Below are 22,543 nucleotides of genomic sequence, written 5' to 3' on the forward strand. Positions count from 1 at the left end.
GATGTCCTCTGAAACACAGGATCGCTGAGCTTTGGTATAAGGCAACGCAGGTTTTGGAGCTATCTCATTGGAATAAGCATGGGATCATTACAAGGTAATGTGGATGACTTTTGCTTGGGACAAACAGACTCTGCTGCTAGATGTCCTAGCTGAAAGCATGGTCTGATGTTGAATAGTAGCTGTGGTTTATTTTCTGTATATCGGTGATTTCCACCCACTGACGGAGCTAGAAAATGCTGCCGCTGCGGCTGGGCAGAGGCTGCCTATATTTAGCCCCATGGGAGGGCAAGGGAAAGGGTTAACTCATCGCTGTGGGACGTGTCACTATGTTAATGGGCACAGCGACGCATGCCACCCTATTTATAACCAGGTGTGACATTCATTTTAGATGACTTCCCTTGGCGCCCGTACAGCCAGGTCCAGGGTTTCGGCTCATTAAGGCGACAGCCCTGCCCTGGCTTTTCCCTCACTTTCTTTTTTGTCATTTTGTTGCCATCACTGGGTTTGAGATGAATAATTGGAATTTCAAACAATGCCAAAGGCTTTGGGATATTACCGGGTAGGAAATTAATCAGAGCGGCGTAACTTAACTTCTAAAAAAGAATAGTGGGGTAAGAAAATAAACCTCATGGGAGGTTCTCTCTCACCGTATCCATGACGGTACCCCAGAGACCTTGTCCTTGTGCTGATACTCTTCTTTAGTTTAACAGCTTTCCTCTTTCCCTGGTTTCTAACTCCCCTCTCATGTGTTTGTAGACAGGAGCTGTACCCTCTTTCAGCCTTATTTTGCTAAACTTTGCAAGCCAAGCTCTGTAGGCTGAGCTTGTAAAATACCCTCCTCAGCTCTGGGCTGAACTTCTTATCCCCAGACAGAAGCGACCAGAGTGTCTCCGTAAGGTCACACCAGCACCTGGTGCTCCAACCACAAATCCTTCCTTATTCCCGAAGGAAACATCCTTCCTGACGTGTCCTAGGACCATAATGTCCCTTTTCTGCCATTATCCTCTGCTCAGCTCATTCATCCCAGTTTTACGAACCCTCTGCTCTTCTGGATTTCTCTTTCTTTATACAGATACCTGTTAAATCCATTCTCAGTCGCCCAAGCAAGCAGTGTGGTTCCCAGATCTCCTGGGCAATGGCATTTCAGAGGGGCTGTTACAATTCAGAGCGTCTTAGAAAACGGGCTCCTCTCCTAAACTGCCCACTTCAACCTCTTCTCCTGCCGTCCAGGATGCTTTAACCCCCGGGACAGCGCTCACTGAAGGACCAGGCAAAGCCCTCCCAGCTCTGAAGAGGACGTAAATCCCAAATCTTCCCGATGCCAGGAGAAAACTGGGGCTTGCCAAAGAGAGAAGGCAGCAGGGTTGAGCTAAAGCAGATTAACTGAGCCCTGGAGACGGCAACAGGCAGGAGGATGGAGAGGAGACGGCTCCTGCACACTGGTGGTAAATTAAGGAGTAGGCAGCGAGTGCTCGAGGGTGGGAGCAAAGAGGTTTTTTTCCCTCCGGAGATGCCAAGGTCAGGGAGAGGAGAGGAAGGCTGTGCAGGGAAGGTGTCGTTTGCTTTCGGTGTTAATGGATGCATGCTGCCAGGAGCAGGAGAGCAGGCTCCTAGCAGCACGGGATCTGCTCCAAGAGCCGCTGAAGCGAAGGAAAACACATCCCGCATGCTGCAAAAAGAGGGTGAAGCACCCTCCAGCCAGGAATCGCACGTTCTGATTGCCCAAACGGGGTAAGCGAGGGAGAGAGTCAAGGATTAAAGCGAGGGCCAGACACCCTGACGGGTGGGGGACGGACGGGAGACCTAGCCGAGCGTCTTCTGGGTGGCTGGGAAACGATGATTTCTGTTCAGACGGACAAGGAAGGCTTCAAGGGGACGGCACAGCCTCCTGCTGCGTCCATCGTGCTGCAGACAGGACCCCTTTCCTCACAGCGACTGCTGCTGCCAGCGAGCCCCGAAAGCAATGCAGGGCTGCTCTGCTAAGCATCCCCGGCTCCGGCAGTTTGCATCCCATTTAAAAGCCGAAGGTGGAGGCTAAGAGTCGCCTTTTGAAAGCTTTCTCCTCATTTTCCCACCAGTGTTTTATACCCACCAAATTCCAGCGGGTTCAGCCAAGGGACTCCCGAGGTCCCTGCACGTCCCTATAAATGAGCAGTAGATGCACAGAGCAGATTTACCAATGAATTACTCAGGGTTTATGTCAGCGGTGCTCCACCCGTGCCCATGAATTGAGCCCGTGGTGTTGTAAAACGTGTGTAAGAGCAAATCCCCTTACCGGGAAAATACTGGGAGTCGGTATTTTGGCAATTCATCGTGACGCCTCTTGCCGAGAAACTTCAACTCCGCAGAAAAAGCAAATGGTAATAAAGGATGACCCGGTAGCTTAGGAAACCCGAGCAGGTGTAAATCAACACGGCTCCCTCCCCGATTTACTCCGGTGAACAACGTGGCTCTGGGAATCGCTGGAGAACCTCTTCAGCTATCGAGGGCTAATAAATTGTTATTAATAAACTGGCCTCTTCTGCTGGAGCGAGAAGAAATTCGTATCGGAGTCAGGCTGATGTGCTCCTTCGCGATGATGATGCGCAGGGCGCTCTGCATCCCAAACCTCCCGGCTTCCCGCACCCAAACGGTCCCGCTGTTAATTGGAAACCTAACGAGCCAAGCGGAGATGGCGGCTGGGAGGCGGGTGTGCCGTTGCAGGAGGTGGTGAGGAAAAAGGGAGAAAGAGGAAGAAATTAAATAAAGGGCTTCCCCTCGCGGGGATGGGTTTGAATCGCCGAAGACACGGCGATTTTTTGGGGGGGAAATCAACGCATGTGCATGGGCCAGCTCCCCACCGTGCAAACTCTGCCATCGGCCGAGGCAGCTTGCTTTCCCAAGGGGGAAACAACAGGGATTCGGAGGAAAATTCAACCTCCGTACACCGATTTGCACCGGTCGAGCATCCCGTGCTCATCTCTGCTCCAGGGGAAGCCTGGGGCATCCCGACTGGGTACCCGCTGCCCTATCACTCGCCTGACATTGGGGCCGTGCTTTATTTTCGGGGTGTTTATGTGTAACGAACAAATTCCTTGAAAAGAAAGTCAAGGTGGTGTTTCATTTTGCAGTTTTATGGCTTATTTGCAGGCCGCACGTAGCGGGTTTAAAGGCTGTTGGTTTCAATGCTTTACTTGGAGGATTTCGTTATGTTGCTGAAGCACGGCGAGGACGTAGACCATGCTGAATTTTACTGTCTTCCAGACGTGAATTTGGGTAGTTTGGACCCTCTTTCCTTCCCATGCAAAGTCCATGACCTGCTCAGAGTAAGCCTCGAGCAGGATACAGCTGTCGGTTGACTAAAATCACTCGATCTACAACACTTTCACCATCAAACACCACAAGCTCGACACTTTTTGGAGCAGCATTTTGAAGGTGAAGGCTGGCAGCCGGGGTTTCTTGCTTAATCCTCCATGATTCAGGAGTTACCACGGATAGCCAGGAGCAGATTCTTCCTTGCCTTGCAAATTCTGTCTTATTATAGCGGGAACAACCTGTTCACACGTGCAACCGGCTGAAACGGGGGCAGTTTTTGCTCCTGCTTTGCATGGGAGTAGATTGCGACGGGAGGCAGCTGTGCGTCAGGGTTGCACGACAGCTCCCTGCGAATATAAAGCCAGGATAAGAAGAAGCAAAAGGAGAATTAAGCAGCAATTAAGAGAGAATTAAGAATCCAACCCTGGAGACTGGTGAGGCTCTGGTTGCCTCCCCAGTTTTGCAAGGAATCATCTAAAATGGTCCCAGGGTTTTTATGACGGAGTGGGAGTTTAGCCTCTTTGTTTTTTTTATTGGATTTTTTTTTTTTTTTGCCAACGGAGCAGCGCGGCGTTTTCCAGGGGCCGGCTTGAGATTATTTTTTTTTTTACTGCTGATCAACATTTTTTTGGATTGTGGCCTTTCAATCCGTTTCCCGCTTCGATTTACCGAGCGGGGGGGGGAAATAAAATAACACCAAACCCCAATAACGGCAAACAAACCAATAAAAAAGAAAACCAAACCAAAAAAACCCCAAGCCCACCATAAAACAAGCCACGGAGAAAACGGTGGCGCTCACCGCGTTAAATTAAATTTGGACCAAATTACAGGCCCGGGTTAAATCCGAGGCGCTAAACTTCGATCGGGACGCGGACGCAGAGCGGGAGGGACACCCGGCCCCGCTCCCCGCCGCTCCGCACTGCGCATGCGCCTCCCTCCCCGGCCCCTCCCACCGCCGCCACCGCCGCGGCCCCGCCCCCCTCCGCGCCCCCCTCCCTCCCTCCCTCCGCCGCCGCCGCCGCCGCGGTGCATTGTGGGACACAAACAAAGTGCCCGGCCGGGCGGCGCGGCGCGCGGGAGCTCGGACGCCCGGGAAACTCCCCCCCCCCCTTCCCCTTCCCTCCCCCCTTTCCCCCCCCTCCCCTCCCCGCGAGCTCGGCCAGCGCGCGCGCCGCCGCCTGCACGCGCGCCCCCCCCCCCCCCCCCGCCCGCCTCTCGCGCGGGGGGGCTCGCGCGCTCTTCGCCTTCCCCCCCCCCCCCCACATCTCCGCGCGCCGCCTGAGGGGGAGGCGGCGGCGGCCTCGTCCTCCTCCTCCTCCTCCTCCTCTTCTTCCTCCGCCTCCCGGTCCGCCGTCATGGCCCAGTCAGGGCCCCGGCGCGGCCCCAGATAAGGGGGCTCGGCCTCCCGCCTAAGCCGGGCCCAGCCGGCCCCCACCGACCGCAGGTAAGCGGGGAGGGAGGACCGGGCCTGGAGGCGGCGGGAGGGGGGGGGAAGGTGGTGGCGGCGGCGGCGGCGGCCGTTGGGGCCGTTGGTTCCCTCTGCGCGCGCAGGCGGGCGCCCACCCGGGGGAGGGCTTTGGCTGCTGCACCCCGCGGGGCCGTGTGTCCCGTCCCGTCGTGTGTGTGTCCCGTGGGGGGGAAGGATGGCATGGCGCGGTGCACTTCGCGCCGGCACGGGTGTTTCCCCCCCACACACAGACGAGGGGCCGTGTCACCCCCGCTCCTCCCGGGCGGGTTCCCGGTGCAGGGCCCGGGGTGTGTGTGTGTGTTTATCTTCCTGCGGGGGGGGGGGGTGGTGGTGGTGCTGCTGCTGCCCCGTTGTGCGCGATATTTACGCGCATCCCGAGGGAGCTGCGTTGCCTGTTGGAAGCCCGTGGGTGCAGTCGGCTGCCTGGGCACAGGCAAACATGTAGTTTCGGGGAGGGAGGGCGGGGGGGGGGGAGTTTTGTTGTCTCCTGCATCCCAGCGGGATACCTGCTGCCTCTCTTTTTCCGCTGCAGGCTTATGGGAGGAAAAGAGGGATTCCCGCTAGCTGTTAGGCAAAGCTTGCTGTCCCTTTGTTGTTGTTGTTTTTCGTTGTGGTTTGGGGGTTTTTTTCTTTTCTCTCCCCCCCAACGCCCTTTTCTGCATATTCTTTACTGCCCATCTGCCAGGGTCTACTGTGTTGCCTCTGCTTGCACCCATGTCTACACACGATGAGGATATCGTAGTGCTCATCTGCCAAGATCTGTTGCATGTTTTCCTGCTCCCCTTCCATGTATTCAGGGTTATTTTCCTATATGCAAACATAAACATTGGCAGATGCTTTGGGGGGTATAGTCTGCTGCTTGCTTGCCGAGAGCCTATTGCCTCCTTTCATACACAGCGGGTAAAGGTACCACTGCCTTCCAAAATCTGCTGTACTTCTTTCTGCACACAGGTGTGTTGGGGAATATCTCCATGCTTGACCGCCACAGCTTGTTAAATACATATACCCCAGGAGGCTTCTTCCTGTCTGCGAAAAGCTGCAAAGTTTTGTGTTTTGTTTTTTTTCCACCCAAATAGACATGCAGATATCTTCCACCAAAGCCTAAGGGACGACTGCTCCAGCCCATCTCCTGTTTACGCTGTGGAGCTTGTTCTGCCCACTGATGAGGGAGAGTCTGTCTCCTCCTACATTTTATATATATATATGTATATATATACACACACACACACATCCCCGTACACACACCAGGGTGATCCCACTGATTACCAAAAGCTGGTGTATCCTGCGTTGTGCGTGTTTGCACACACCAGGAAAGGCGCAGGCAGCGTTTTGCTGGTAGCCTTTGGGAGGCAGGCATTTCTCCTACACGCTTCCAGGGAGGCTTCCACTGTTTGTCCTTTCATGTCTTGCATGTTCCCACAGACGCCCAGCGGCAGCTGTTTTGGTGCCTGCCCCTAGACCATAGTACATCCTTGCTACACGTGCCAGAGAAGTCACCCGTTCTTACCCATTTCTTATCTCTTCTTGGCTGCGCTTCATGGCTGCCTGTTACATCTTTCATGACTGAGACTTTCGACCCTTTTTCTTCAAGTGCCCTGCTGATACTGCAATGCGATACAGTCAAGTTAAGCCTACCTTGTTTTTTGCTTCGACTTCTGTGTTTGCTGAGCAGTCCGCCAGAGTAAAAAGAACCAGTCTGCGTACTTCTTAGGTATCTGCAGATCCCAAGTTGGAAACCACGGGTCTAAAATACATTCAGTTTGTCTTTTCTGGTCATATACCTAATCTGTCCAGCCCAGGATTTATTCTGATGTTTCTAGAAGTCTCCTGCTTTCATTCTTTTCCTCATGTGAGGTCCTCGGTTTGCCCTGCCCACGTGGGGAATTTCTTGGGTTTCCCAGTTATGTGTTTTCCCCCTGCTTTCTCTCTGTGCTTCTACCTGACACAAGGCTTTTCCTTTTCTCTTTTCTTAATTTTAATTTTATTTATCCTTGGGGTGTCTAGCACACTTAGCTTTTACTTGGGTGGAGGTCACCCAGTTCACCTCCTGAGCTGATCCCTGGCTTCCAGCTGCATGTTTTTGTAGACTAGGTAGGTGACGTGTTGTTTATCATGTGCGGGGCATGCCTGTGGCACTGCTCTGCGGACCCTGCAAGGTGACACTGAGTAGGAATGGCTTCCGTGCAGGCGGGTCGCAGACGAGCGTCCAGAAGTCCTTTAGGGTATTTCGGGTGCGATGTGCTTTTCTCCTGCCTTTGAGGTCTCTTACTGCAGCTCGGCATCTATGTGTAATGCAGGTCCAAGGTGTGATGCACCTGGAGACCTTGCCTGGGTTTAAGTGCATCTATTTAAAGGAGATGGAGCTGTACAAGTGTTAACCTGCTAGCTTAGACACAGCTCTACCAGTACAAATGCCTCCATTGATGTAAAACTGTTTATACCAGAAACCAGTTACAATGCCGTAAGTGTCTCTCCCTAGGGACTACTTCTATTTAAACAGCTGTTTTTAATCCAAAACTTTAATTGGTGCGAACACTCCAAGCAGTCCCTTTCCAGGGGAAGGGAATTTCCAGCCCTACTTTTTAGTCTCCCCAGGTGGATGTTGTGCGGATGCTGGCTTGTCAGGAGGGAGGATCGTGCCCATTTTCCCACACAGAAGGTTTCACGCTGGTTTTGTTGACAGGGTGAGAGGAGAATTCTTTTTTGTGACTGTGAGGTTTGGAGGTGGCAGCTGAGGGGGGCGGGGGTGTCCTTACGTATTTCGTCTGCAATACGTAAGAGAAGTATTCAGCAAGTGAAACTGAATCCTTGCCATGTTTGTTGCAACAGGAGGTTAATCATAAACTCTGGCAACTTTTAAAAGGGGTGGTTTCCTTCTGTGGTGTCTGTAGCAAATAATGTGCTGTTAGGAGGGTCTGGTCAGCTGTTGGAGAAGAGGATCAAAAGCAAATACAGCTTCCCGCCTGTGTGAACAAGTGTCCGAATGTTATTTTTGGTTGTATCCCGTGACTTGCTTGAAAGAGGCCTTTTATTTTTATGCCCTTCTTGTTAATGGATGTGTGATGCCTGTGTTGTGAGGTGAATGGTGTTTGTGTGACTTGTCACTGATAAGGAGAAGGTCTTGGGTGCTTTGTGCTTGTATTGGTTGCTTTGCATCTAGTGTTTCGCTGGTAAACTTCTTTTTCAATGGGCTTTGAGAACATTTGAGTATATTCGTATGAGAAGATCTGGTGATACCTGTAACTTTTTAGGCATTGTAATCCGCTAGCTTAAATGAGAAGAAAGTAAAACTGTGACAAAGCAGTGATGCTTTTGCTGGCACATGATGAGGAAGAAGTCCCTTGACGTAGAAGGGATTGTCTGTTGACATTCTTCTATCTCACCCGATTATAAGTAGGGTATCCCTGCTCAAATTATGCAACTGTGCAGACAGCCAGACTTCAGGAATTCCAAGTACTTCAACGTGTCAAGTGCTGACTTCTAAATTAAATGCCACGGTTGCCGAGCGTGTTCACAGTCTGTCGCTTGAAATACGACATCAGTCTTGGAATTGTGCATGGCTGAAAAGGGACAGCAACTTAATTGCTTGTTTCTTTGCAAAAGCGTTGTGTAAGATTGCAGGAACAAAAGTGGATGTGAAGGTGGGAGATGTGCCTCTACCTGTAATAGCGTTTTGGTTTGGAAGTAGGTGGTTAGTATTTCAGCAGTTACCAGCAGGAAAAAAAATGCTGAAAACACTGATTTACCTAAGAAGTTGAAACACTTCATGCTCTTTGTAGCTGCTGCTGTTGCCTCGAAAGATGCAGTTTCCAGCGTATAGATCTAATTAAATAGTTGTGTACTTATTGCTAAGTAAACATAGGAGTCCATTACTCTTAACTTGCCTTGGAGATCAAATTGATTCTTCTAATGGTTTCGCTGGATGGAAACAAATGTCTAGTACTGCTTTGTATAAGGTGCCTAAATGAAACGGTGGTGGTAGGAAGCGAACTGCAAACCCGATGAAATGGCATTTGTGCGTACAGATGGCAAGAGAGGAATTGTAAACCCTTGGCATTTCATCTAATTCTTACGTTCCATTTAATCAAGTTAAGGAAGTGACTTAAACTATGCATTATTTGTAGATAGTGTGTTTTTAATATATTCCAGTTTAGAGCTGGGGAAATAATTATTTCACATGAACAGGTTTATCAGAGTATGTGAATGATGGGATAATAAGGACTGCAAAATGTGTGTTGGGCTCAGCACGTGGTCTGTGTCAGTGGCCAGAAATAAATAATTAGGGGGAAAGTGGAAGAGCATACAGAGTGCAGTAATCATTCCTCCGCGCATCTACCAGCGGTGAGGGGTTTGGAGGTGGCCCGAGCTAGAGGGTATGTGCTGACAGTCATGTTTAATACCGCCTGTTGGACCTGTTGTCGATGGATGTGCCTAGGCCTTTAGAACAGTTTATACCTGTAGCTTCTACAGTATACCATGTGATGAATCCCACAATTTGTGCAAAAATAATTCCTGGGTTTTGGTGTTTGGTTTTTTTTGTTTGTTTGTTTTAACCCTGATGAATGGTAATCTCATTGAGTGCCTCCTGGTTTTTTGTAGTATGAGAAAGAATATTCTTTTTTTTTTTCCAGTCACCACCTTGTTTGCAGTTTTACAGATCTCTGTGTTCTCAGTTTTTTCTCTTTGAGGTTTGGTGTGGTTTTTTTTTTTTATTTTCCAAGCTGTATTGTCCCAGTCTATTTAGTACATCTGTCTGTGGAGGCTGTTCTGCATCCTTTTTTTATTCTTATTTTTCTTTGAGCTCTGCTGTATTGTTTTGAGGTGATTTGACCACAACATTTATTTGCTTGCTTTACCCAAGAAGACCAAATAAAGGCAGTTTTTTCAGAGCATTAAGAGGTGCTTTCTAATAAAGAGACAGACATTTACTGTGTGTCATGTTTTATATTCAAAAGTACAAATGAACATAGTAATTGTGGTGAGAGCTATTTTAGTGGAAATACAGTTACAGATACTGAAAAAGATCTTAGTTTATAAATTAGCTACAGATGGTAGTTGATACGGCATTTTGTATTTGGCTGTTACCGAGAGTGCTTTATGGAAAAACTGCAATTATGGCAGGTACTTGCCAGACTTAAGTCTTTTGGAAGCATGAAGATGCCATGTCCTGTGGAGACCCAAGAGCCTTAGGAATCACCAGTGGGTTTGGAAAGAACTAGCGGGTTAGGGGGCAAGTTGGTCCCATGTTAGGGGCAGATATTTACATAGCATTGGAGCTCTGCAGGCCTGACAGTTTCTGCAGTTTTCTTTCAGTGTCTTGGGTTTTTTTAAGTGGATAAATAGCCCTGTTAAGAAAGACCTACCCTGAGACATTTCTGTGAAATGTTAGTAAAGATGCTAAAGACTTAAAAAAACCCCCCCCAAAACTCTCCTTCTCCTGAGCCTGAACCATGGATATGGTTCTGCCAGTCCAGGTTTGGCCATACAAGGGAAGAGAGTTAGAAAGTCTGTACAGTTGCTGCTCACCTGATAATGTTATTTGTGGATAAGTACAAGGTTTTTTACTTTTCAGGGCCAAGAAGAACTCCTTTTAGGCATTTAAGTTTATCTGCATAAATGAGTCATTAGGAAAATAAAGGGTACACATACTGCTAAAAGGGCGATGACACAACCACATTCCTGCCTTGCTTAAACTTGTTCAGGATTCTTTGTAGCTGCTTCCTGTTTGAAAGGTGGCTGCTTGTTTATGTGTCTGTGACACCTTGACTAGCTGGCCGCAGTCCATGCTGTCTGGATTAGCGATGCCTCTTTGCCTCTTCAGATTGTGCACAATGTGTGACTTTGCCTTGATCTCTCCCCTTTGCTCTTTACGCAGGTTTTTCCGTGGCGTTGCTTGTCAGCGCAGGCTTCCAGTACTTCGGGCGTTAATGGGGCTAGTGTGCTTCATGGAGATTTAAGATTTGCACTGGACTTAAGAAAAATTCGTTTATTGTAGTTAACGTGGATTTCATTAAGGTGTAACGCTTCCTTGCTAATCAAATAAAAGTGAGAGAAGGAAAGCTGTCATTTTTTGTAATAAACCTGAATACTTCAAACAACAAATCAGTTGGCAGGTAAGCTTTGTGGTGAACTAGTAAAAACTAGCACTTAGCCAAATTTGGCTGTCACAAACCTAATGATTGTGAAATGTAGTTCCAGTCATTTGTTTCTATAAAATGAGGAGACGGGTTTGTCATTTCAAAGCGACAAAAATTAAAGCCTCGTGCACAATAAGGTAGGAGGCACAGCTTGGGGGTGATAGCAGAGAGGAGGGATTCTTCAGCTGCCAAAGTTTGGTTGCTGTTGGCAGCTCTTGGGGCATAACGCACCCGGTTAGGCCCTGGTTTTGTCTTGGAGGAAATGAAGAAATAATTTCTTTTCCAAGTGCGGTTTTCACTATGCCATCAGTTAAAATTATCTCTGAAACTGACCCTTTTCTGTCCTAAAATGAGGCATGTGCCCTTTTCTCTCTTCAAAGACATGTAGTAGGACTTGGCATTATTCTGTAAGTAGGCGTACATGTGTGTGAGGAAGCACAGATAGTGTTTTGGCATTTGTTTTGGTTTTTTGGTTGCTTTTTTTTTTCCTTTTGACTCCCTCATGGATCTAATGTAGTAGTGCTACCATGAAAATCTTGAACCGTACTAGAATATTTTGGTATGTAGATACAAAAAAGCTTGCCATTTTTTCTTGATATTTCTTTCACATGGTATCACCAAAAAGGGCTTGGAGTTTTTTGCTTTTGTTACTAATTTGGGACGATGGATTGAGTAGTCTTTTTGATGTATATTTTTTTATAAGTTTATGTTGATGTGCTTGCAGAGCTTCTGAAAGTGAAAACTGAAATGCTATGGGTAGCCATGGTAAAACAAGAAAAAATAGCTCTCGAATTAGTTTAAACTAGAAGGTTGCTGCCATGTGAGAAATAAGAGTACTTCATGGATATTTTTTGGCAGTTTGCAGTACTTAGAATTGTTAGTTCAACTTGTGGTTTTTTTCTTTTGTGTTGTTCGTTTGTAAAGACCAAAGACTATAAACCCAAAGCTTTGCTTTTCATTACACAGAGTGGGAAACCATCATGTAATGGCTTTTCTACACTGAGAAATTTGGGCAAAACTTAACCTGAACTTGCACGGAGCAAAAGTGTAAAGAAGGTATTAAGATCACATAAAAATTATGCATGAGCACTGTCGTGGGAAGAGTGGTTAAATTTGAATGTGTGCCTCAGGGACGTAATGCATCAGTCCGTTTGGTATAATCTGCATGTGTTCTGTGGGGCTTACCTACCTGAGGATATGAAGAGGACTATGAATTCACTTGTTGCTTTTTTTCTAGTAAAAAAAACTCAAAACAAAACAAAGAGAGGTTTGCTCACATGTTGATGGCATAAGCAGCTCTAGCATGCACTTTCAGGGCAAACCACTGTTAAACTAGTGATCTCATAGTTTGGTCATGTGCTTTTTCAGAGAACTGGTGAAAAACAAATTGCAGGGCAGTGAATCTGTTGTGAAATATCTTAATACATTCTATCTAGTGAGGTTCGCACATTAATTTTTATTATGAAAATAAACATAATTCAGTATGTAACGAGCTTTTAGCAGTTACTGCTCGTATTGTTAAATGAGCCTCAGTTTTAAGTACTATCAGAAAATTTGCTTTTATGTGTTATATGGAACACCAATGTGAGATTCCTACAATGAAAAGTTCAAAGTGCTGGGGGCTGGGGAAAGTGGCATTTATCTAGTTTGCTTATTCAACCATGTGAAAGCTATATTAGGCACATCAAGTTTATACTTTGCACTGCAGCTTCAAAAAGGCAACAAGTTACATTTGAGTCCTTTGAAGTAGTGAATGGCAACATTCTGTTCTCTGAAAGAGCTGACTTCAAATGATCACACCAAAACTTGAAAAACTATGTCATGGCGACGGAAAACAAGACTTGGGGGTGGCGGGGGGAGGCTATGAAAATGTGTGGAGTTTCTTGCATGTCATTAGGAATAAAATGTAGCCAGGCTATTGTACCTGATTGCATTCCTGAAGCTCTTTGCATGTTCTGCACTAGAATGGTGCAAAGTTACTGTTTTAATAACTTTAATAATCTTAATTTTTACTTAAATAAATATTTATTTAAGAGTTCAGCTGTTGCGTGAAATGTGGAATTTGTTGGAGCCAGCGAAACTCAGTTACGTAGAAAGGTACAGGGTCTTTTAAGAAAATGACCTCTATCGTCTTTATGTATCTGTAAATGGTTTCAAGAAACATCTTCTAGCTCTTGCGTAAAAACCATCAGTTGCGTCAGATGAACAATTTACGTACAGCACACACTACTGTACTGCCCTGATTATTGTAATCTCTTCTTTTAATTAGATTCTGGGATTAAGAGCTGTCTTGCTGATCAGTGCACTTAATGTATGCCCTATCAGTTCTAGCTAGTACGTGTTTCTAGCTGAAACGTTGTCTGGTTAAGTCAGATGCTCTGAAAAGATTTAAACATAGTTTATTTTACAGATACGTTAAGGGGGAGCTGCACAGAGAAGAAAAACACACCAAAAAACCCTCTTGAGAACCTTTCCAGAGATTAAAATAGATATTGACAAATACCTGACAAAAAATGAGAGATTAAAATAGTCTGGTGGTTCTGTGGGCCTTTCAGTTAGCTGTTCAATATAATTTAGTAGTGTGGAGATCTTACTCTAAAGTCACTTTAAACTAATTAGCTTCCAGATTATAGGTCAAGTCCATTACTAGCTCCCTAGTATATAATGTCGAGGTTTTGATTTCATACTGTTGGGTTTCCCATGAATTTTGTCCTATTCCTAAGACTCCAGTTCTCAATCATTTGTTTTTATGCCTTGTGCTGATGATACATCTTAACCTTTTCGTCAGCATTTTTTGAGCCAGTGTCTCTACAGAAACACTCAGAGATCATTGCTAAAACAGGTCCTTATGGCACTTCACAGGTAAATTCTTTAACCTGTTATTTCAAGTACATGAATTACTTCTTTTCAGCCAGCCCCTTAGCTTAGTTTGTCTATTCATCTCCTTGTTTTCACTAACAACTTTGTATGTCATGTTACTCAAACATTTTAATGAAGTTCTCATATGCGGCATTTCCTTTTTACTGAAAAATACATTATCAAGTCTGTTTCACATACTTTAGCTTCAGTAAACACAGGTGGTGTCCCATTTTCTGTTTGTTTTCTTATTCTTCATTCTTCTTTTCTTCAGATTGTTTTCATTTAGCCAGATTTCTGCAGTTGTATACAAACACCTATAATCATGTATCTTTGAGAGATGAAAACATCTCTGTATTTTTGAATAATCGGAGCTTCTGCACTAAATATTTGAGATGAAATTAACACAGTGTTAATGTTGCCAGGCTTTCTGGCAGGTGTGTACCACAAAATGAGACAATCTTTGAACAGTTCTGCCTCTCCTCCCAATATACTAGCACCTTTTCCTTGAGAATTAAAACATCGGTTTGCATGTTTGTTATCACAGCAGTGTCTAATGGAAACATTTCTAGATTAACTTCTAATGAAAGGAGTGGTAACATGTTTTACACACCTACAATGTGATCTTTAATCTTCAGGTTTTATCTAGACTAGGAGTTGTAGCTATGCTTTAATCTTCTTGCTGGATTAATCTGGCACACTCAGTGCCTACATACAGATCGCCCGATTGTCTGTCAGTGGTTCCCAAGCTTTTTTGGTTACAAGCTCTTGTCAGCTCTCAGCTTCTCCCATCAGTCAGAAGGGTCTGCTGTTGGCCATGGCCATTTACAGTGCTGCGCAGACTAGGTCTCGTTGCCCAGAAGCCAACGGGACCATTTAGCAGGTTAAATTTCACTACGTATGACTTGAATTCCAGCTCTGTGACACTTCCACAGTTAATAATTTCTCAATTTATCTGTGAATTGGTTATCTGCTATAGAACTGCCTCATGACAGCTGTGAGTTTGTCAGCTGCAGAGACCAAAACTCTCATTTGTGTCTCATTTGGCCGAGACGTAAGCGCAGTTCCTGCCATAGAAATGAAAAAGAAAGGTTTACAGTGTCGCTTTCCACAAGGAAATGACAAGCCAGAGCTGCCTGAGAGTCTGCTGCAAGTATGTGGCTGCTAGTGAAGTTAACGAATGTGGCCTTGGCATCTGTAATCTATTACAGTCAGGCAGATGACTTCTTAATTCTGCCAGATGCAGGGGTTGGAAGAGCTCCTTTCTGAGTTCCAGGACATGCTTGGGGGTTTCAAACAGATAAAATCTGCAAAGGACATGCTGGAGGATGTGTCAGCCCAAATAGGTAAGTTCCATGTCTTGTTCTGTTCCATCACTGGGAAGGTTTTGAAGGTTTGTGGAGGCACTGGTATCGATGGATCCAGCTTGGTTTGGGGTGCATGCGTTTCATCCTCTCTGCTGTGTGCTGGGCTCTAATGTAGGCTTCTCTTTAGGCTGTAATACTTCTTCCTATCAGCCTGCACCCAGGCTCTCTTTAGTATCTCCTGCCACGCTGTCAGAACATGACTGCTGAATTCTTACATCCAACTTCTTCATTTCCATGCAAATGACTAATCAGGAAAACAAAACAAAAATCCCTGAGACATGTTGTGCTTTACATTATATGTAGAAACAGCAACCCCTGAAAAATAGTCATGGTTTAACTAATAGTTTACAGCTTTTTCTGTGTTATGACCTCATGGTACAAGAACAACAGCTCTGTGATATGTTTTATGTTGGTTTTTATGTTCTAAAATAAAAGTAGTAGACATGTTCCTCTCTTTTTCATTACAATAGATGTTGCTCTTTTCATGTATCCAGCAAACATCCCGCTTTTATATGCGGCAGCAGTCTTGTAGCATGAGGAAGACTTTGGTCTTCTCACTCTGAAAATCTGCACACTTTTTACTTGAAGCTTTATAGTTCAGAACCAGTACAACCGAGATGTTTGGAACTAAGCAAATATTTCTGAGTTATTCTCGGTCTGTCTTGCTTTAACAGCAGGTATTATGTTGTTTATTTGTTTACTATCCATGGTGTAAAAAAAAAAAAAAAAAATTCTGCAAAACCAAGGAGGAAATAGAAGAGCATGCTAAGATATTGTCCGTCTTTTGGCAAACAAAATCGCAATCAGGTAACAGGAATGTGCAGAAGTGCAAGAACGGTGCCTTTCCCCATCCCGCCTCGCAGCAGAGATTTGGTAATACGTTGTTACCAGGGTGTCTAACAAGATGCTTTGGCTTCTCTCACAGGCCCCTTCAGTTCTGTTCAGATCAGCTCTGAGTCAAGACAGCCGCGCTAAGTGGATGTGTTTCTCGCCCTGCGTGCCAGGAGGGCAGTAGCAGTTGAGGGACGGGCTACTGGAGTTTTGAAAGAGTGCTGGCAGGAATATGCTTTGTTCAGTCAGAACTTTGGAACCTAATTCAAGGTGGTGAATGAGGATGACAAACGATTTTGCTGAGCAGGCCCTGGGCTCATCATGACAGAGGCTGAGGAGAGATATGAGAATTTTTGTAACTGTTTTTAGGAATTTGCACAGAAATGGGAGCATTCTCATTAGCCTTGTACCTGGTGCATATCAGTTTCCTCTCCACTGAGTAAACCACATGTTCCAAAATGTGGAGAGCTTGAGTTCAGTGCATTCAGCAGCAGCATTGGTTTCTGACCAAAGCTTACACCGTGATGCTAGTAACAGTTAAAACTGAAAGCCGGAATAGGTGAATCTTTTGCTATCTCTTGTATGGGAATACACTTCAAGAAGTTAATTAGATTAAAAAAAAAAGCAGCAATTAAGGCACAGTTGCCAAAAACAGTACCTGGGTTTCAAATGATAAATTGCAGGGGAGATAAGTGGCTGGCAGCCATGGCATCTTGAAGACGAGGGGTACCAGCTCCTTCTAAATTCAACACACAGCTGAAGCTCCAATCATGCAAACCGGTTTAAGATAGTCTGTATTCTGCTGTGAGGGGAAAGAAGTCTGTTGTTACTGCAAAAATTGCACCCTGAACTTTCCCTTAAAATGTGTATGTAAATGTTTTCTAATTTTGTCCTTTCAGAACTATTTTGTTGCAGCTGACCTACCATCTCAATTTACAATAAAACCGTTTTGTAGAATAAATTGCTGTTTTTGGCACTCCACTACTTGTCTCAATACTTTCACCAGCTCTGAGAATTAAAATGCACCTACCAGATTTGTGTCATGCAAATCCACTTTTCCACCATCTGAGATTTGAGTCGTTCTTTTCCTATCCACATTAAAGATTAATGTTTTCAATAGCAATGATAATATGAGTCAATGCTCTAACTGTGATCTAGGACTTTGCCATGCCCTCACACATCTTCTTTCTTCTCAGGGCATGTTAAAAAGTTAAAAGCTTTTGCTTTCTATTATTACAGGGTTTAATTTGGGGGAAACTTAAGAGATGTGTTAGGAATATGAAACAGGTATTTCATGGATATTCTGGGCCTTCTTTGTTTCCGAGTAATTATTTTGGAAGAGGAGCTGTTGGATGCTTTTTCCCCTTGTCCTTTGCAGATAAATACTATTCCTGGTCTATTGGAGAACTTATAGTAAAGGAATAATGTGTGCTTTTACACTTGCCTCTGTTTGCTGTTCTACAGAGGTTTTACCTGGGTTGGTACCAAGCAAGTAAAATTACTGTGGACCCTGGCACAGCTTTGGATTTTCGGTTGTACAAATTTTTTCAACATTTTTTTTTTGTGAAGAGTTGTAGTTTTGGTGCTTTGACTTTGTAAACCGCTGGCAAGGAACTTAGCTAGATCCTTACGAATTCATTTAAGACTGGGGGGAGCTTCTTGCCACAATGCAGTTTCCACAAGTGTTAAACAGAGGCTTGGGTGCATAGAGTTCATCTTTCATGTGAAAATTATGCAGGCTTTTTACACAGACCTGGATCATTTAGAATTATTTGTGTGCACTTACACATTTGAAACCATAGCCGCTTTCTGATAGTGTTTTAGTCTGCCTCTATGAAACTTAACTCTAATTCTGCCACCTTTCTGCAGTAGCTTCTGGTGGTCTGGACCTAAAATTTAGGAAGATCTTCTTTTGGAAAGTCTCTTTGCCAGGAATTTTTCAAAGGAAGTGGTGGCTGCTTGTGAAGCAATTTGCCACTGTAGCATCCTTGGAAAGTGCTCCTGCAAAAAAAAAAAAAAAAAGTGACGAACGCACGTACAAGCTTGTCCGTGAGTACGAAAAAGCTAACACATGCTTTTTGCGACCAACACTAATGGTAGCTGGAGTCAATGGCCTCAAAAGCTCTGGCACATGAACTTGTCAAAAGTGGTGTGCCAAAACCTCAATTTTTACAAAACAAATGGCCTTATGTCATCAAATATAGTACTTCTGGAGTACGTAGGAGAAGCACAACATGCTTTTATATGCCTCCTACTGTGAAAGGGAATATTACTGCTAGCAATAAATAGGTGGATCGTAGTATTTCAAGTGTTCAGCTTGCTAGGTGAAATTGCTCTACCATTAAAGCTCCCAAGTGGAGTTCTCCGGAGTTACTTACCTTGCTGTCAGTGATTCTTTGCTGGGCAGACGGAGGTCTTCCCAGAGGACTGTCCAACATGCAGCTCAAGAGCCCTGTCCAAGAACAAAAACCCCCAACAAACTCCTTAAAACAGAAAATGCCTAAAAATTGTCCTCTTCTGTGAAGCTGGGAGGAAAGGGACACAGGAGCAATTTCAGTGGGAGTGGTTTGGAGCATAGAAGTCTGGTTCCTGAACCGACAGGCCAGGGACCAGGTCAGCCCCGGTCCTGAATGCTCTCCTGTTTTTTGGAGGGTATAGTATCACCTCAGCCTCTGTTTATAGACTGCAGCTCGGCATCTATTTCAGGTTTTAACATAATGGTGTTTATGAAGCGGCTAACTTAACAGTAGCTCCTTTGTGCACTTACAGTTTGAAGTATGCTGTCCTAGAGGAAATTGAAGTTCTGAAACACTGCATACTTATCTGGATGGTTCATTTCCCTGGTCCAGTCACCCACTGCAGCTAAAGGTTACAGGTTTGCATTCCACAGATTCCAGTACACCAAAGTGGATACTGCACATTGACGTAATTTTGAGCAAAGAAACCTTGTATTTGCCTTGTCTTTTTCATAAATACCATCAGGCTTGGCAATGGTGGGCTGAGTTCAAACTAGGTTTACCGACCTGACTTAAAATACAGTTTTAAACAAAGTTTAGAAGGTGCTGTTGATTTGTTTGAAACGAGAACAGTTCGGCAGCTCCAGCCAGCAGTTTTGTCATGTGAGCAAGGCAAGATTTGTAGTGGGAGATACTATCTTTTATTAGGCCAGCTGGTGTTGGGGGAAACAGATGCGTGTTTAGATACACAAGTGTTTAAAGTCTGAAACAGAAATAGCAAACTTGAAGTTAAGTACATGCTAAGAGCAGTTGTTCTAATTCAATTATAAACTTAATTATACTAACCAGTTAGACAGTTTGAGGGACCAAGGGGTGCTGGTACTTATGTAGCACAGTGAGAAAATGACAGAGGGAAGGTGGTCCAGGTCACACATTTATCCCCACAGAATATTTGTCTGTGCCTGGGCTGCTGCTGCTGTTTATGGGATGGTGCTGTAACCAGTGCCCAAGGAGTGGTCTGGCTTAAAAATAAATTTTAAAAAAAAGGTAACTTGTGATCTGACTTCTACCGCAGCCTCACAGTTGAATGAGTGTATCTGAGGGATCGGTGAGCACAGAGGTGGGAATTTCCTAAGCTTCTTGGGCATTAAAGCCAACGTGGCATTTGTGTATCTGAAGTCTGTTGGGATTAGTATTCAGAAAATTTAGTGTTTTCATGATATTTTGTAAGTTGCCATGGGTCAGGATACAGAGGTTAAAGGTGATATGGTAGTTTTGTGGTGCTAAAAAATTGCTCACTTGTGTTTTAAAATGATGTAGCTAAGTGAGAAACTGAAGGCAAACAGCTCTGAGTTTGATTCACTGACTCTCCAAAGAAAAAAAGCCAGATTATTATAGGTACCATGTTTCAAAACCAGTGATGTGAGCCATAACATTAGGCAGCAGGTGAATAAGGAGCTAACTTTTGGGTACATAGAAGTAGGCAGGAACACAAAGGCAATATTTTTCAATTCTGCTACAGTTTCTTTTCCATTTACATAAGGTAGCCTACGCTTTCACCTTTACTGTTTCTAAACTCAGAAACTTGACATATGTTTAATCATTGTCCCAAAACAGTGTATGTGAATTGGTAACTGTTGCTAAAACTTGTTTTTCAGTAGCCTTGAATCAGTAAGAATGAACTAAGTTATTTTGAACTACTTAAAGGTCAGGTCTACTTTAGTGCCCTAGGATTTAAAAAAAAAACAACAAACAACAACAACAAAAAAAACCCAAACCCCCTAATTTTCAAATGAATTGTACCAAGTCTTTGGTGTGGTAGCACTTAGCTTCAGACTGCTTTCGGCTAATAGTGGAGAAAATTCTCCTTGCTCTGGAAGTCCTGAAGTGCTCGCGTTTGAATTCTCACCTTCTCCAGGGATCCATGCTTTGGTGGTGAATCCCCACACATTTCCAGTGCAGGAATGCACGCTGGAAAAACCATTCTCTCGAACCATAAGTGTCTGTGGCAAAGTTAAATACAGTGTCTCGCTAAGCATATTTTTTAAATTTTTGAAAGTGTCTTTAAATTTCACTGTGTTTCTCTTGAGCTTTGAAATACTCAAATGTATTGTGGGCCATGGCATAAGTATGTGCATGGGGATTGTGGGGAGGAGGAACTGTGCTGCTAGCAGCTGGGAAGGAAAAGCAAGCCACTGTTTTTTGATACCAACCCCAGTCCCTGCTTTGGGAATTGCTCATGGTTTGTGGCTCAAAAGGTGAACAACAACTTTTCCAGCTCCAGTCCACTTATCGTTTAGTTAATGTGTGCACCTTGATTTCCCCACGCCAAACACTCCCAAGGTACCGTGTATATTTAGTCCTAGTTTATGGTTCTTCAGTCACTCCTGAATGTAGCGCCTTATACCTTATGGTCTAACAACTGCTGTTGTGGACTATCTAATAATCAATCGCTAATAACACATGACAAAATGTCATTTCGAAATGGTGATGATCCAAAGATGTTAGACTTGAGGTGAAGTTGTAACGTTGCAGCCCTTTACCCTCTTCTGTCACCGTGACTTAGTGCTGCTATAAAAGTGCCCTATGCCACTGAAAGATTACCAAAGAGAATTGAACCATTTTATAACCTGGCTGAGCTTTAGCATGCTCATCTTTTCATGCAGAAAATATTTTCATATTGTTTAAATTACCTTGTAAAAATATTTGACGTTTTTACTACCTCATTAACTGTAAAGAACTGATATTGTTGCCCCTCCTCAGCCAACCCCTTATGATTTTTCTGAAAATAACATGCATGTACATACATCCTTTGTCCACACTGAAGCCTGTGTAGGAGCCACTTGTTTTCATGGTGGTGTCAGTGCAATGAGGGGGAAGGTCATTTACAGAAGTGACTTCACAGAGTAATATCCCACATTCATGGCAGGCACACTGCTCCTGTAATAAATTTAAATCCATTTATTGCACATCACTGACTTCCGCTTTTTTTATTTTAAATTCTGTAACCAGATCAAGGTCAAGGAAGCAACAGATGAAAGGAGAAGGGGAAAGGAAGCCAGAAGAGGGGAGAGGCGGGCAGGAAGGGGGAAGCAGGGCAACAATTGTTCAGAGCAGGGTTTGAAGGAGGTGAGCAGAGTAGAATGCTCACGCTTAGAGACTGGAGATGAGCATTACGCATTCGGATGAACAGAGAAGGAAAATGGGTTAGTCTTCTGGGTGTATAAGAATTGGGAGTATTGCTTGCCCAGATTTTTCTCCTTGTTTTATAGTTATGTATTGGTACTGTTTCCAAATACCAGATATACCGTTGATAGTCCTTGCGAATGTATTATTCTTTTTGTAGCCAGTTACTGAACAGAAGTACTTCTGGACTTCTGATATGCCAAGGAACTGCTGCAGTGACTGGGAATTCAGAAGGAAGGGTATCCCAAGGCCATTTTAGAATATGCTGTTACAAGATTTTACTGTAGTGTTTTGGTCTGAGATCAATTAAATATGCTTTTCATTTGATTCATGCTGGAGAACAAACAGTCTGGATCTTCAGATGCCTCCTGAGGTCGATATGTTTTCTTTCACTGAAGGGAGTGTTTTGCTTGTGCTTAACTTCTTCCTGTGCAGTAGTGTGAAATTTCATTTTAAATCCAAATGGCCCTTATAGTTTCACTCAGACTTTATATGTATTTTTAAGTGTTAGTTAATCTGTTCTCTCAAATAGATATTTTTCCCCTGTCTGAAGGGGTTTGCAGTATCAGAAGTGAAATCGTAGGAACAAGAAGCAGCCAAGTGTAAATGTCTGTAGACCAAGGTAGGCTCTGACAGCTGCCATTTAAATAATGTGCTAAGACTTGTGAGATTTGTGGTAAGTTGTTCCAAACTTGCAGTGCTCTTTGTATCTGTGAAGCTCTACATGAGCAATTTGCAAGCGTGGTATGTTTTTGCGTACGTGTAAAGGAAAGGAGAAGGATGATGTGAAGAAGCTGGCTGACTCCAGGAAATAATCAGATCCAATTATGTTGCTGATGTTTAACCACCAACTTTGCTGAGATGATATTTCTATATCATGTTAATTGTGTGAGTCATATGGAACACAGAAGACTTTTCATGGAAGCTTGGGGGGAGCCTAAAGAAGGT

The 22,543-nt window shown here is 44.5% G+C and overlaps 1 protein-coding gene across 5 annotated transcripts in view; it reads left to right on the forward strand.

Annotated features, from left to right (window-relative positions):
- The first annotated feature begins 4,537 nt into the window (after positions 1–4,537).
- The window catches only part of ZBTB44 (zinc finger and BTB domain containing 44), a 41,897-nt gene continuing 23,891 nt past the window's right edge, over positions 4,538–22,543 (forward strand). For 2 of the 5 annotated variants that reach the window (XM_075034881.1, XM_075034882.1), the window contains exon 1: positions 4,539–4,738. The gene's annotated coding sequence lies outside the window, so the exon portion shown is untranslated. Of the gene's footprint in view, positions 4,739–15,000; positions 15,102–22,543 lie in introns of those variants that run through there. The other 3 variants (XM_075034883.1, XM_075034879.1, XM_075034880.1) reach the window with 3 other exon arrangements.

This window comes from Buteo buteo, chromosome 9 (assembly GCF_964188355.1).
Source record: "Buteo buteo chromosome 9, bButBut1.hap1.1, whole genome shotgun sequence".
Lineage (NCBI taxonomy): Eukaryota > Metazoa > Chordata > Aves > Accipitriformes > Accipitridae > Buteo > Buteo buteo.